This window comes from Saccostrea echinata, unplaced genomic scaffold (genome assembly GCF_033153115.1).
Source record: "Saccostrea echinata isolate AGI-Se365-2 ecotype Australia unplaced genomic scaffold, CSIRO_AGI_Sech_v1 ptg000034l, whole genome shotgun sequence".
Classification (NCBI taxonomy): domain Eukaryota; kingdom Metazoa; phylum Mollusca; class Bivalvia; order Ostreida; family Ostreidae; genus Saccostrea; species Saccostrea echinata.
In genome coordinates, this window is record NW_026889783.1 from 633,335 (window position 1) to 648,670 (window position 15,336).

The window sequence follows — 15,336 nt, forward strand, 5'->3', positions numbered from 1 at the left end:
ATTTTGAAATTGTAAAAAAGGAAACAAAACGGAGGATTCGGATAATTCTGGACCGATTGAACCGAACCGCGGTATCAGTTTAGCATATCGTGAATTGAACCGTGGAAAAATATACCGCGATATACCGACAAACGGTTTATCGTTGCACCCTTATTTTAAGTTGAGAAAAACTAGTTGAGACTTAATATCATGACAGTAGTCAGGACTGCTGTACATTAGTTTCAGATAATTTTGGTATTCTATATACTGGAGTCTGAGATATTGAGGTTCAACTGTATGTAGTACAATTGTATATAGTACAACTATATAAGTACAACTGTATAAAGTACAACGGTATGTAGTGCAACATGCTTAAAAACATTGTTGATTTATTTGTTTTTAATGATTAATACAGTTTATGGCACTGTTATTTTCATTGCACCTTGCTTGAATACTGAACATTAATATGAATAAAATTATTCCCACAAAAATTTTACACCTGTACAAAACAAAGAAACAAGAAAATTGACCACAATGCTCACCTAATTCTAAGAAATCTTAAACACTAAGGCTCAGGTGAGGAAGAAAAAGGCAAAGTCACAATAAGAATGTTCATTCTGGAGACACCAAATAAATATGATTGATATGTTTCAAAGTAAAAATCATTTCATATGAAATGCAAGAAAAAAATTATAATACATGTAAATCTGTACAAAAACAAATATCTCCAACATAAACATTAAAATAGGATGAAATTAAAGACACTTTCTTTTGTAACCATGACAACATCTTTCAGCAACATTAAAAATTGAAGTACAGCTTAACAGGACTTTTTTGTTTTACACATTCATCAGGATTTATTTAAATCTAACAAAACCTTAGTGGAATTCGAAATAATAGGTTTAACTATTCTACCTAAATCATTTTTTTTAAAAAATTAATTAGGCCATTCCAAGTTCTTTTTTAATATTTAACTTCCACATGTGCCTTACTTTTTGACACCCCAGATCAGAAAAGACACACACAAAAAATAGTCCAGAAATTTCATTTTGGTTAAAATTTTTTCAATTCCAATTTCTTTCTATGTCTGTCGCTACTCTGTCAAATTATACTTATCATTTAATATCTTGATTTTGCACAGGGATATAAATTTCTGTGAGAAAACTAGATTATATCAAATCTTCTGGGTGTCGTTGTTTTTATGACTATAAAGTATGTGTTTTACTTTGTGGCTTGTGTGTTTCCTATAAATAGGTAAGAAGGTTTTTTTAATGAAAGGTTGACACTAAACAGAGGAAAAAAATTGGAATGGCCTGATGAGGATTATTTGTATCTTCAAGTTCTCTTCATGTGTATAATGATTTACTGAAATTTTCTTAAAACAGTAAGGGGTAGCATTTAAAAAAAAATGTTAGGAGAAAAATAGGTGCACAAAGAAACACTTTCCCAACACAAAAGATTTTATGGTTTCCACCAATAGTCTGCCCATGATTGTCTTTTCAGCAAGGTTTTTCAGAAATATACATTTTTTTAAAGCAACATGATACGCAATTCTTTATATACACGTATATTAAAAAAATAATAATAAGGTAAGTGGAAAAAGATAGGAAATGAAGAAATTGAGTTATAAATGTAACATAAGGGGAATAAGAGATAGATAATGTGTTCCTTACAAATATTTCTAAGTGTCACTGAATAGGTAAAAAAAGAAACGAAGTCAAACCCAATACAGGTGCATACAAACAAATCACACAGATAACATTTTGTTAATGGTTAAAAAAAATCACAATAAAAAAATCCCCAGCCGTGAGACTATAGGTTGTAATTAATCATCGACTAATCGCACAACATCTACTCTTTTTTCCTGGTCTTCTCTGTTCTTTTTTTTCTTACTCTGCAAAATCATTACAGCATACTATAAATTATTTGGAAAAAAAGGGTGACAAGAGGCCCATGGGCCTTAACATCCACCACAGAATCATGAGTCCTCAGATAATGATCTCTTCAAGCCAAACGGGAACTGTTCTGGACTTAATGTGACAAAATTTAATGTTTGGAAACAACTCTATAATCATTATTCACATTTATACAGTTTGTCTCCATGAAGTTCAGGAGTTCTTGGATTTTAAACTACCTGAGGGTGCTTCCTTATCAGTATAACAAATGGCTTTGTTATTCTTGAGCAGCAGATTTTTTCCTGTTAATATTCCTTTGCAAAAATTTGATCCCCCCTTTTGGCCCCTCCCTATCCCCAAGGGTCATCATTTGGACAAACTTGAATCTACACTACCTTAGGATGCTTCCATATCAATTAGACTACACATGGCTTTTCTGTTCTTGAGAAGAAGATTTTTTCCTATATATTCCTATGTAAAATTTTAATCACCAGTTGTGGCCCCATTCCTCCCCCCAGTGGTCATGATTTGAACAAACTTGAATCTACACTACCTGAGTATGCTTCCATATCAAAATAACTAATCATGGCTTTGCTATTCTTGAGAAAAAAAATTTTTTCCTATATATATTCTCAAGTAAAACTTTGATCCCCCATAATGACCCCACCCTACCTCCGGGGGTCATGATTTGAATAAACTTGAATCTACACTCTCTGAGGATGCTTCCCTATCAAAATGACTAAACATGGCTTTGCTGTTCTTGAGAAGAAGATTTTTTAAGCTTTTTCCTATATATTCTTATGTAAAACTTTGATCCCTCATTGTGGCCTCACCCTGCCCCAAGGGGTCACGATTTTAACAAATTTGAATCTACACTACCTGATGATGCTTCCATATCAATATGACTGATCACAGCTTTGTTGTTCTTGAGAAGAAGACTTTTAAAATTTTTTTCTATGTATTCCTATGTAAAATTTTGACCCCCTATTGTGGCCCCACCCTACCCCTGGGGGTCATGATTTGAACAAATTTGAATCTACACTATGTAATGAAGGTTTAACATATAAAGTTTCAACTTTTCTGGCCTAATGGTTCTTGAGAAGATTTTTGAAAGATGACATTAAATTTTCAGTAATTCTTAATTATCTCCCCTTGAAAGAGAGTGTGGCCCTTTATTTGAACAAACTTGAATCATCTTCACTCAAGGATGTTTTGTGGCAAGTTTGGTCAAAATTGACCTGGTGGTTCTTGAGAAGTCGAAAATGTGAAAAGTTTACAGATGGACACACAGATGGACGCCAGACAAAATGTGATCAGAAAAGCTCACTTGAGCTATCAGATCAGGTGAGCCAATAAAACATAATAATCTGAAAGTTGAAGATATGTTGCCAAAAAGCAAGAGAATAGGATGATCAGGGATAAAGGCTTTGAAGAGTCTAGTGCTCAGTAAGGGATTATAAAGTAGATCTATTTATTTGCCTGCAGTACTTCTTAGTGTTACATGTGATACATTCTCATTTGTCACTATCGCCTTGCAGAAAAGCAAAACAAAATTTATTGAGGACATTTAGTATACCCCCATCATTCCCTGACAGAATGGCCTCTCTTGGTATTTGAAAAATATTTAATGCAGAAAGAAGGTATTTTGTTTCAATTTTATTTACCTATTATTCACAATCTACTTGACCATTAAAAACTATGAATGTACATGTACTTTTTGTATTATACAATAAAAAATTCTTTTGTAATTCCTTTATTCCATTGACTTATCAATTACCTGTACATTATTTACAGTGATTAATTATCATAGGTGAATAGCAAGGAAAAATAACTTCTTTCAATAGAAAACAAATTTTCCTACAGAATATATAAAGCCTTGCACAGCACCAGAACAATTGCCTTTTTTTTTTTTTTTTTTTTTTTTGAACAATTGGTCCAGAATTTCACTCATCTGATAAAAATTCCCCTTTTAGTTACAGAGATTTTAGTGATTAAACATACATGTAACATTTGAAATATATTTATTTATAAAAGTTCTAGAAATGACCCTCGCAGACTTTTGCTACATCCATCTGAAAATTTCCAGAGGGGCAAGCCCCCACACTCCCATTGTATATTCAAACCTCCAGAGCTAGGCATACTATAAAACCTGCCCTGGCCCCTATGGCCTGACCTGGCCTCTAAGTTTGCCTGACCTCTATTTTGGCCTCTAATTTGGTTTCAAACCAAATTTTGGCCTGGCCTCAAAAGTTGGCCTGGCCTCAAATTTAGCCTCTGTAAAAATTTTTGGCTTTTATTTTGGCCTCACCCAAGAATGATTTCTTTTTCAAAATTTGATTGATTTCATTGATTTTTATAAAAAGGAAAGGTCAAGGTCAAAAAATGTTGATGCAGTTGCATAGCTCTCATCAATATCTGACAAAGGACAGACAGAAGGATGGATGATGGACATGACAAACACTATATGCCCCAGCCATATTCATGGCGGGGAATAAAAATTTGATTTTTGTGTCTTTAACATTTTGAAAATTTGTTCCTTCCTCATTTTTATGTCAGTTTATTAATCAGTTTAATCTATGAAAACAAATATCATTCATGTAATAATTCTGAGATTTTAAAATAAGCATTTGACCTCTGACCTTATTATCTCCAGCTGGTTGATGAGGAAGTTTCACAAACCCAAGGTCATCCTCTGGAGGTGTAAGGGTCACTGCTGGTGCGGTGTCTTTACGATTAGCAAAGCCTATCACTGAATAAATCAAATATAAAGGTACAAGTATGTATCATACAAGTATATTCTATACTCTGAAATTATTTGGATTTTATTTAATATTTTCATTACTTTTTGCAAGTTTAAATTGATTTTGACTCACACTCCTTTAAAGTAAATGCATGTACATAAGCAAGAAAAATTCCTAATTTGGTTGTTTGATAACAAAATGAGATGGAATGTGTTTTAATATTGTGTATATTTTAGACATTAAAGAAATGAGAGATGTTATTAAGTATAAATTAACTTCAAGAGTGGATTTACATGTAGAGTTAAATTGAAACACCAGAAGTTAGTAATGGGGTAATAGACCTGGATACAAGAAATTTCATGTTTACCACATTGGAATCTGAAATAAATATATACATGAGATATAATTTCATGCAGAATTAAATAGAGGTATACATATATGCATTGCTTACATAAACCTGTACAATTAAATGAGCTGAAGTTTTGAGTGACATGTGACAAAATGTTTCTCACTGGATTACTATTAAGTTCCAGTACATGTGTCAACACCTATTAGTTATGTTTACATTTTAACAAAACTTAAGGTACAGGCATGATTAAGAGCTACATGTATGTTAAACATGCTTTAAATATAAGAAAAAAGTCTACTTATTCATAATTGCTGTGATGTTCACTGGTTTTATAAACATATTGCATTATAACTTTTGCTCAGATCAAGGCATTTCACAATCTGATTAAAATCAGATCTTTGTTACGCTCCGAAATTCTGATGGTCGCTTTGTACAGCGACCATCAGAATTTCGGAGCGTAACAAAGATCTGATTTTAATCAGATTGGGCATTTCAATACTTCAGTTCATTTAATTGTGAGAGGTCCTGTATTTTTTTTAATGACAAAGCATAATGTTTAAATATGATGGATTTTCATGCATAAGATAATCATGGCCACTAATTTCATGCAATTGATAGCAATAATACCAGCAAGCATCCTCTATCATGCATACATAATGTCCCCTAAAACACAATGTATGGAAATCTTTGCAGTTTTAATTTTACTTTTTATTCATGGTACTCATGTCAACCAGAAGTCTCTGATGAGACTGTAGCTCTACTGGGATTTGCAACATGCATTAATAAATAGAATTATGTATCTTAATGTAGTTTACTTCTGTGCCAAGTTATACTGAAATCAAATGAAAACTGTAGGAGGAGTAGCATTTTGAAAGTATTTCAAAGAAATTTCTATTTTTAGTAACCACATCAAAAACCGAAATGCATATAATGTATCGTAGTGTATTCTAATTGTGTGCCAAATAGATTGAAATAAGACCAAGACTGTTGGAGGAGTAATGTTTTAAAGGGATTTCACAAAAATTTCTTTTTTTAGTAACCATGGCAACACTGTTCATCGAAATAAAAAACCGATGCATTAAATTATGTATCTCAGTATAGTCTTCTTGTATGCCAAATTATATTAAAAGCAGACTAAAACTGTAGCAGGAGTAGTGTTTTAAAGTAATTTCACAGAAATCTCTATCTTTAATAACCATGGCAACACCGTTCATTGAAATCAAAAACTGATGCACTAAATTATGTATCTTAGTATGTGTAGTTTACTTGTATGCCAAGTTATATTAAAATCAGACCAAAACTATAGGAGAAGTGTTTTTAAGGAATTTCACAGAAATTTCTATTTTTAGTAACCATGGCAACACTGTTCATTGAAATCAAAAACTGATGCATTAAATTATGTATCTCAGTATAGTCTTCTTGTATGCCAAATTATATTAAAAGCAGACTAAAACTGTAGCAGGAGTAGCAATTTAAGGTAATTTCACAGAAATCACTATTTTTAGTAATCATGGCAACACTGTTCATTGAAATCAAAAACTGATGCACTAAATTATGTATGATGGTGCAGTCTACTTGTGTGCCAAGTTATTTTGAAATCAGACCAAAACTGTAGGAGTAGCATTTTAAAGGAATTCACAGAAATTTCTATTTTTAGTAACCATAGCAACACCGTTCATTGAAATCAAAAACAGATGCATTAAATTATGTATCTTAGTGTAGTCTACTTGTGTGCAAAGTTATATTGTAATCAGACCAAAACTGTAGGAGGAGAAGCATTTTCAATGAATGTCACAGAAATTTCTATTTATAGTAACCATGGCAACACCGTTCATCGAAATCAAAAACCGATGCACTAAATTTTGTATCTTAGTGTAGTCTACTTGTGTGCCAAGTTATATTGAAATCAGACCAAAACTGTAGGAGGAGTAGTATTTTGAAAAATTGTTTACAGACAGATGGACAGACAGACAGCTAGACGGACGGACGACGGACACCTTACTATTGCATAAGCTCTTCTGGTCTCTGACCAGTAGAGCTAAAAATACACAACTCAAGATGCTCAGATGATCTATAACCTACACAACTTGCATTATTGATCATAGAAGGTAGCAGAGTGTGCATAGAAGCAAATATAGACATTGGCAAGACATATAATCTGAGCTGGAATCACATCACACAAAGCTGAAGTAAGGAGAAGAAATGTAATAAGTCTTACCTGTAATTATCATTATTACAATGTGGAGAACAAGAAAAAATAAAGCTGCTTTTGGAAATATTCTCACAAATCTCGACACTGTGTTTGGTTCACAGACCGATTCACAACACTGACGAGGGTCCATTTTGACTGGGATATTCAAAACTTTATTACCCCCATACAATCATGCTAGAATAAACAAGAAAATGTGATTTAATTGTTGCATGAAACTTTCTTGACATAAGAAATTGAAGCTTTATTGTTTCTTACAAAAAAAAATTCAAAAAGATAAATTCAATAATTCCTTTATGTTCCTTTGCAAAAATTTAAACCTCATTTTAGCCCGATTTGACTCAGACAAAGTTAAAGATCTACAAATCATGAGGATTCTTGTACATGTATGCTTATTGATTATAGCTTTACTGGTCTGCAGCAAAACATTAAACAAGATGTGTTTGTGAAACACTGATGCCCCCGTATGGCAACTTATAGCTAAGGTTAAACTTTCTCAAATGCAAATCAAATATATTGGTACCCAAGGTAAGGTCTTGTCCCGAGGAATATGTGTGAACTATGAAAGCCCTAGCAGCAACCATTGAAAAGATATGAAAAAGTTTAAAGTTTTTCAAAAGAAAGTCAAACAACAAGGTCAAGGTCAAATGGTCAAAATTAATGGTGCCCAAGGAAAGGCCTTCTCACAAGAAATATACATGTGAAATATGAAAGCCATTCAGAAGATATGGCCATGGTTAAAGTTTTTCAAAAGTAGGTCAAACTCCAAGGTCAAGATCAAAGAGTCAAAGTTGTTTGTATCCAAAGAAAGGTCCTGTCACTAGGATTGTACCCAATAAAAGTATTTTAAAAAAATACATACCCAGTATTTAAAGGAATCCAATTTCCTTTAGCCTAGTCTTAAATGCCATTGTTTATTGGCAAGACATGAAATTAGCAGTGATTTATGATGTTTTGCAATGATAGGAAATGCTTTATACACTATACATTATAAAAAATTGAAGTATATAGAAGAAACTGAAGTACCATATAATAATTTGTGACATGACCCGGCGAGTTTTTCTTTGAAGTCAACCGTACAATAACTGCAATACAGAACACTTTTTGTGGGGGTTTCTTGTGCAAATGAGCAAACACTGTACATTATCTGCAAAATATCAACGATACAGTTTATTTTTAGAAGACTGAATCCATATCTTAAATGATACAGACATAAAAATCAATCAAATCGCATGATAGCGCTGTTAGTATTTATTCCAAATTTGAGATGAATTAAGAATAGAATTTTACAACGTAAAGTTACCAGTGGCAGATTCATAGATTTTATAAAGGAGGAGGGGGGGGGGGGGCATATCAATAATACAATAATTAATCTTTTTTAATCTTACTTTAAATGATTATTTATACAGATATAAACAATAAAATGTCATTCTATGGTTGTTAGTATAGGAATTAACGTCACAGCTATTGCCGAAAAAAAATTACATAAACCGCTTATGTGGATTATGTATTTTTTCTGCAACAGCTGCGACATTAATTTCCATACTAACAACCAAAGAAAGCATTTTATTGTTTAAATAATTATAAATATTTAAATTGATAGATATCTGCACGTCCAACTCACTCGGATTTTTAATTGCTGAAAATGGGGTACTAATCAACTTTCTACAAAATCATCTGATTGGTAGAGAGATATGTACCTAAATACACATGTAAATTAATGAGGTCATAAGAAAGGTCATGTCACAAGTCATTTAGAATATTTTGTTTCCTACTGTATTGGAGATACAGGGCGGGGCCCTGCTCGAGCTATCGCTCTTACCTCAAGCCCCACCCTGTATCTCTGATATAGTAGGAAACTCATACTCTATATTTAACAAAAATCATGCAGTTTTCTTCAAATGCCTGGATACCTATAGTGTTTTTATCCTAAAATATATTTGTTGATCAATATTCAATTGGAAAATGCATAGTAGGTGTTTTTATTCACATTTCCGGAAGATTTATTTGAGATTTACTAATTTTCCCTATATCATATGATTAACTTTAAAGAGGAAGTTTGAAGAATTACCGTTGTTAAATATACATTACTTTAAGAATTCAGAGACATTTTTGTGAGCATTTTCAATCATTCAATGCCTGATTTTCAGAACCTGAGGACCAGACTAACTTAAGATCTCATTAAAATTTATATACTACAATTGGCCACTTTCATATCTGATATGGTTCTACATTCTTGAGAGGAAAATTTTTAAAGATTGTCCTGTGTTGTGTATTCTAATGAATCCGAGGTCAATATTTACAGATGAAGGGATAACCTGTATCACCTTTCAGAAGTAACCAATGAACATGTCCATTGATGGTACATGTAGTTGGAAAACTTACCAGAGATTCCTATGCAAACGAATATATGCTGTTGCTGCTATAGAGCATCACTCATTATTCCTTTGTCACATGCTATAATTTAGCAATTAAAACTGAATACCTTTCAATATACATATTCAAGATAAGATGCTTTTTTTCTAGAAATGTTTTTACCTCATTAATAGTTTTGAGTGTTTAAACCAAGTATTGCTTATCGATTACCTAGCATTGTTTTCGATACTTAAGTAAAAACTAGATGTGTCGTAATGCCATGAATACCCCCGCAGGCAGCCAAAATTTCAAAAGCCATACCGTTATTTAGTTTAAATTTGTATTCGAACTTGACCTGTATTTTCTGGTAAAATACCTGCATATGCAATTTCAACCTTTTACATACATCCCTACAAAAGTTAGAGAGTGGACACTGAAAATTTCTTCTTTTTTTTTTTCTAAGTTCAAGAGGGATAACTCTGTCAAAAATCATCGAACTTGATCTGTGTATTCCTTTGATGTATCCATATGTCAAATTTGAGTTGAACGTGTGCAACTATTGCATAGATAATGAAAGGAAAGTGAATGATGACGGAATGACAGAATGATGGAATGACGGAACAGGGTAACACTATATGCCCCGGCCATTTTATGGCAGGGGCATAAAAATAAAATTAATAATATTTTTAAATGACTCCAAACTGTCTTTACATTACCAATTAATTTCCTAAGTAGAAGGAACAGTCCTAATAATCACGATAAAGAACTTTGAATCTACTTTCCCAAAAATGATTTGTCCGATGGTACAGTATTGGAGAACACAAAAATGTGAAAAGTTATCAGATGGACAAATTTCTTTCAGAAAAGCATAGTTGAATCTTTTATTCAGATGAATGAAAAAGAAAACTTTATATAAAGAAAATAAATAGATGGAATTCTTTGAATTTACACCTACCTTTGAATTAGTATTGTTTCATCTTCTGGCTTCAAATACTAGTAGCTCTCTTTATATGATCTAAAATCAAAAGCAATAATAACAACATTAATTGGTGATTGGGGATATTTTATCTGCATATCCTTTTTTTATATATAAAATCCATAAGAAAATATTGCGAAGAAGAAATAGCTAATGTACTGGTTATTTGAAAGGATGGACCTTTCCAATATGAGCAATTTTTTAAAAATCTATTTTCATTAACTAGACAAAGAGGAACAATCTAAGTGCAACATAAATTCAGTTTGTAAGAAATTTACATCTTAAGTTTAACAAAAGTAAAAATTCAATACCATCTGCATTCATAGAATCACATCCTAAGACAAGTAACCTGTATCTATTTTCACAAATTTATATCAGAGGACTTAAATTGGACATGGGAAAAAAAGGACGAAAAAAAAAAAGAGTTCAGAGGCTTTTCTGGACACATGCACTCACAAGACATACAACTTGTAATGAAACATATGGGTAAGAGTTCACAGTACACTGTACTATTTTGAATTTACATATTCAGGTGAGTAACAATAAAATGGACAATGGAACTTCTCTTAATAATGGTCACACAGTCTGACCTTATAATAAGAAAAAGATATGTATCAATTTAGTGCTAGGGAATTCCAAATACGCAGTCTTCACGAAAACTCAGTGGTCCGAAGACCTAGACAAGTGAATTTTGATGTCGGGTCAGTGAAAATTAAAATTCAAGAAGTCCGATGGGCTTGTAGATTCTCAAAGTCATACACAGTCAAAATATATTTAAGCTGTCTTGCTTGCATAAATTTTATTAATATATTAAATAAAAAGAACAAGCATTTGTTGGTGTATCGTATTGGACATATTACGGTACATATACTAACCCTGGATGCAACAACCGATAAACAGGGAATATCCTACAAACAACATACTGAAACACTGCAAAAAATGGTGGCGTTTCTAAAGTTGGCATATTATGTATCCATTTTTTTAGATTTAAATTAAGGGGGTCAGTAAAATTTTTGATGGGCCAGTAAATTTAGAAAGTTCACTGGTCCTCCTGGCCAGTAAATTTGAAAAGTTTTCATGAAGACTGAATACACATATCTACTTTTAGGTGATCAAGTAATAACTAGAACTGTCCAAAAGGGACAAATACCCCCTGCTGGTTTTTTTAGAGAAGGTTCCAAATTACTAATATTTTATGGATCTAAGTGGTTATATTCACAATTTTCTTATAAACATTTAGAGTAAAAATATAATTGCTCATTACACTTTTTTAAATGAATGAAAGTAAGGTGCAACCTAATAAAATAGCAACACTAATACATTGTAATTACTTTGTTTTTTAATGCATTGAAAAAATAAATTGCAACTATCTTTCATCTTTGTGGGACATGACACTGAAATTGATTGTTGAAAAAAAAAACATACATTATACAAAATCAAATTAATCTTGATAACTTTATATCAAATTTATTTTAAAAATAAAAGGCTGGTCAGTACTTTGACAGACAATAAATAACAATTAAGAGAATTAGAGAACAGAAATCTTTAATTCTTTTGCCAAATTCCCAGGAGATATAGATAACACCTGCTTGATCAGAGATGCCCTAACAACTTCCCACACTGAACTCATTAATTAATCTTTAACTGGATGCATGTCCACTCATTACTCCCAAGGGACAAACGGATTTACACTATCTGCTGTGTAATGTAAAAACTGTTTTTAATACCTGGTGATGTTTTTTTTTTTTAGTTTTAATGAGTAGTTTTAAGCTGTAGTTCACAATTTTGTACACTTCAGATGTTCTAGATTCTACGTCTCAAACCTTAGACATTTATAAACCCATAATGACTAAGTCAATAATAATGAAAAAAAAATCTGTAAAATGCAGAAAAATTATCAAATAATGTTGAAAATACCAGGTGTACATCTTCATATGGTAAATAATGAGTATACAAATTTTCATACAAATCTATGCAATAGCCTCTGAGAACAGGTCCGGACAAAACCACACAATAAAAATGAAAAAAAACACCTGTAAAATGCAGAAAAATTACCCAATCATGATGAAAAAACCAGGTGCACACCTTCATATGGTGAATAATAAGTGTACAAATTTTCAGACAAATCCTTGCAACAGTGTCCGAGAAACGGCCTGGACAAAATCTCGTCTACAGACAGACGGACAGACAGACGGACATGGTGATTCCAATATACCCCCCCTAAACTTCGTTTGCAGGGGGTATAATAATATATATGGAACAAATAAGTAACATTTCAAGGTAATTCAGAGACTTTCTGTCTCCTGCTTAAGAAAAAAAAGGTGGAAGATCTGAAAAATGCAAATGGAGAAAGAAAAGAAAAAGTAAATGTGAAGGAATTTTATGTTTTCAATATCATATTAAATATTATGTATACTCTGTTTAGTACATGTTCTGTTTATCCCTTATGAAAGCCCATATGAAAAGGTGGGGTAAAATAGGGGATTTCCAATTATAAGCAAGCACAAAGTTGAATGCCACTTGTGAAGTGAGCTTTCACTCATCTGCACATCTATTCAGTGGAAGTATCTCAGACTTGATGTATTTTATCACCATTGTCTGAAAACTTCAGCAGAAACCTCCCACATTTATGGACGTCATTAAAAAGCGAAGAAAACAAAAGCAATTCCCAATATTATAAAAACTTAACATTGGTAATCAAAGATTTTCTTTATCTACCTGGTATTATAAGTCTCACACCAAATGAATGTTCAAAAAGTTTTCACTATATGTAACATTCATGACATTTGGTCTTTGTATGACTTATGGTTACTTTAGAATGGACTCTCTTCAAAATCTTAAAACTGTTCAGTCATCCAGAAAATGTAAATCATGTGCAGTACGTATCTAAAGCATGCTTTGTTGTGTACATACCTAGATGCATCATCCATGCAAGTCTCATCAAGGTAGGGCTTATAGTTACTTGAGAGTGGATCTACTCCTAAAACTTAAACCAGGACACAGATGATGAGGAATACTTAGTCATGAGATGTAAGTGCAGGCTACAAAATTTACCAAGAAACTGTGATGTTTTTGTCTGCAACACACAAAAAGAAAGGTGCATCTATTACTTAAGATGTGTTGCTGCCTGATTTTAGTCAGGATTTGTTTGATAAATGAAACATGAAGTAACCCCCCCCCTTTTTCCATAATGCAGCAGGAAGGGTGAAAATGTGAAGACCAGACTAGAATTCAAACCCAGGACCCCTTAATCACTGCTCTGCAAACGAATGTCAGACACCTTGGCCCAACGACACCTCGGCCCATTGATACCTTGGCTCAAACAGGTCGGCCCAAGATTTAAGACACCTTGGCCCAAGCAAAATTTCATTACGAAATATATTTCCAATCTGCGACTTAAATATAATATTGATTGAAAACATTAATCGAATATGCAATCAATTTTTTTTAAGATTATAAAAAAACCTTCCATGAGCATTTTGACCATATTCAAGGAATGAGAAGACATATAATTAACATGATTAAGGTGCTAATTGGTAAACAAACAAAATGCCGCGGCTCATCCTTTGGAGTCTCATGTGTGTGTCATACTGGTGACAATGAGGGGTTAATTACGAGCAGACTTAATTGTGAGACAGTACATTTACATCCATTGAATATTTTCAATTTTATTTCCTAAGAAAACACTCACGAAAGTTAACATTTTATCAAACAGTTAACAGAACTTTTTAAATGTCCCTTGTACATTCATAAATTCATTTATGTCGCTAAACTATCTCGAGTCCATTTTCCCTACGTTTCCTCTTTAGATGTGTGCTTTTCAGTCAATGAAACATAAAATTTTAATTCAAGATTAATGGTTTCAACCATACTCTAGATGAAAAAAAAATCATAAAAGCTGCATCTGTTTATTCTCGCATTAACCTCCCAAGCAAACAAGCAAACAAACAAAAAGAAATGCTTAAATGTAATCCATTTCTTTTCACTATTATTGACCTATCTCAAATGTGTTAAATCGTCAGAGAAACAATGCAAAATGATAAGATAACATAAAATTCTCATAATAGAAATATATAAAATCGTAAGAAAGAATTGCTAGTATGTTGAAATCTAGTATTACTTAGCATAATTTATAATATTAGGCATTTTCCACAAGAGAGAACTTATATGATTTTAGTTATATAGTTATAAAAAGAAATGAACCAATCATCTATCATAGACCCCCCCTTTCCCAATTTGTTTTTCAGTACGAAAATCCTTTAATCGTTAGCAAGAATAATCATACCTATAATAATATCATTTCAGACACTGGATTAATTCTTTCTATCACAAAATTTTGCTTGGGCTGAGGAGTCTATTATATGGGCTGAGGTGTCAATTTTCTTGGGCCGAACTGTCAGGGCCGAGGTGTCAAACGTGACGGGCTGAGGTGTCGTTGGGCCAAGATGTCTGTCTACCCTGCAAACTTAGCTATCTGACCACTGGCAATTTAACCTACCTGATTGCCACATTCCTCCCTCTTTAAAGGTCTTCACCCTCTAAGACGCTAACCAAAGCTCTACCCTGGCAGGTCTTTCACCTGTCACTTCCAGGGCATGGGTCACAGCAACAAATTTAACAAGAAAGAGTGAAAAATGCAATGGACCAGGCTAGGATTCAAACCCAGGCCTGAATACTTCTAGTCAGTGATCGAACTTGCCTGACCGCCACACTCCACCCTTCTTAAAGATCTTTGTCCCTGAAGACACCAACATAGTTTCTTCTCTGCCTGGTCTTTTACTTGTCACTTCCAGGGCATGGTTATGACACCAAACGTAACAGACGAGGGAGAA

General features: G+C 32.9%; 1 long non-coding RNA gene across 1 annotated transcript; it reads right to left on the reverse strand.

The window, feature by feature from the left end:
• Positions 1-7,314: 7,314 nt before the first annotated feature.
• LOC133199333 (uncharacterized) lies at positions 7,315-13,501 on the reverse strand. The gene is made up of 3 exons (XR_009722790.1): positions 13,418-13,501; positions 10,484-10,543; positions 7,315-7,350 (listed from the first exon to the last, which is right to left on the reverse strand). It is a non-coding gene; the product is annotated as an uncharacterized LOC133199333 (long non-coding RNA).
• Between the last annotated feature and the right edge of the window lie 1,835 nt (positions 13,502-15,336).